Here is a 2,049-nt window from a genome sequence, read left to right on the forward strand (position 1 = left end):
CGTGTTGTTTAAGGGATGTGTGCGACTGTGGATGGGATGTGTGCTGTGGGGAGCTCGCTGGTGCTCGTGTGGAATGGACATTCCCGGTTACCTACCTCCGCCGCCTCTGCGCCTGCGCAGGGACAGAAGTGCGCTGTGACTGATGTGGGTGGTTGAGACTGGACTGGGTAGAGTCGTCCCCAGGTGACTTGAATGTGTATAAGGTAATGGATGGGTTTTGTCCACTTTTCAAGGGAAATGTTACTGTTTTATACCAAAGGTATTAATATGGGCAGCCTCTGACAGTGTAGTCCCCCCAAAAACGAGTTTATATTTTGAAATGGTTTTTACAACTTCGACTGTATATGTACTGCCCTCCTTGCGACAGCTGTTTGCCTTCATTTTGTATCCAGCAGCAAAGCCTCCAATAAACCTTTAAAACAATCATGACTGAACCCAAAAACCAAGTATTGGGTAGATGCTTTTTAAACTGTTGTGTGGGAAACTTTCATATGAGGCCATTTGGATTTTGTTAACTGCTAAGGAATGGCAGTTTCTTAAGTATTTTATACTGTTTGACTTTCAAACACCAATCCTGACCTTTGGGGTTGAACTTTTGTAGAAAGTTAAAGTGAATGTCAGTCCTGATGTTTTCTGTAGGAATGGAAAAGCCATCAAATATCTTGCGTTTTTTAAATGTTTACACGAAGAGTATGTTTGTGGAACAATCTGACTTGTTTTGGTTTCTACACTTTGTGATGTAACGTTTCTGGCAGTCTCTCTCCTCTCACTTTTCTTCCAACTTTGCAACGCGTAGTTTTGAGTCTTAGCTTCCCTGGGACATAAGCGATCCCCAAAACATTCCAGGTCAGTGATGCGGCATCTAGCCCTGAGCTGACGAAAAGCATTGGCTGGTCCAGCTGTTACCAGGTATATTCTCCGAGGAACAAGTTTTCCTTAAACTACCACTAGGCGCAAAGGACAGTCAGTATTACACTTAAGAGCCATCCAAGTAAACACTGGCCTAAGATTTGGTAAAGAGTAAAATTTTATTACATTGTAATAGCTTACAATTTAAAAAGCGAAACAGCTTTTGGTCCCTTGTAACCATGTTTTTCCAAATAATACGCCGCCTGACTGTGTGGTGACAGGCCTGCACCCCCGACGGTTCCTGGCCTAGCTTCTTCTGGCGCCCTCCTGCGGTGGCTTCCAGGTGCCCGGCCCTCCAGCTGCGTGCGTCCGTACCTCACAGCCGCTGTTCTGGGCCCAGTGTGACCCCTCGGCCCCAACTCTACACATCTGTGTGCCACTAACCTCTGTTTCTTTGTGCGATGAGGGGGAAAAAAAGGCTATAAGCTTTAGAAGTAGTTCACCGTGTGTTGTACAAGCATTTGTGGACATATGTAAAATAAAAGTTATATAACGCTTCTACTTAAATCTGTTTTCTGGGTCTTTTCAGAAACACCCAGCGCAGTCAAGCCCCTGAAGTGCAGTTTTCAGCAAAGAGAGCAAGGCCGAGATACTGCCTTCCGCTTCACCACCTTGAAGTGGCTCAGGGTGGAAAAGACGAGTCACGTGTCTGTAGCGCTTGACGTAAAACACTGAAAGGAAGTCTTGGGCAGAAGTGCTGCTGGGCTTCTGAGAAAGCAGAATGAATCAGCCGGTGTTGCCCCCGATTCACTATCGGGGGGGCTGGGGTGTGGGGAGACACAGCTCACCATCTAGAGCCTCAGGAGCCTATCAGATGTTGAGGAATGGGGTACATTTCCAAGTTCAGTTTCTTTGAAGCGAAGTTCAAATCTTGCAGCTTTATGAAATCTCATTTACTTACTCTCAGAGCACATGTAATACTTCATTGTGCCTTGGAGGCAGCTTGATGAAGGTAGAGAATCTGTTGCCTTCCTTACAACGGCAGGTGCGAATGCCCCTCGCCTCGAGTATATATCCTGTTGGGGACATTTCAAACCACCCTCTCGGCTGACCTGACTCCCAGAAGAGGACGTTTTGATTTAGTGCCACAGGGCACCTGAGAAGCTGGGGGTGGGCTCTGGCAGAAGATGCACCCTGGCA

The sequence above is a fragment of the Furipterus horrens genome, unplaced genomic scaffold (assembly GCF_987537825.1).
Source record: "Furipterus horrens unplaced genomic scaffold, mFurHor1.1.pri manual_scaffold_11, whole genome shotgun sequence".
Lineage (NCBI taxonomy): Eukaryota > Metazoa > Chordata > Mammalia > Chiroptera > Furipteridae > Furipterus > Furipterus horrens.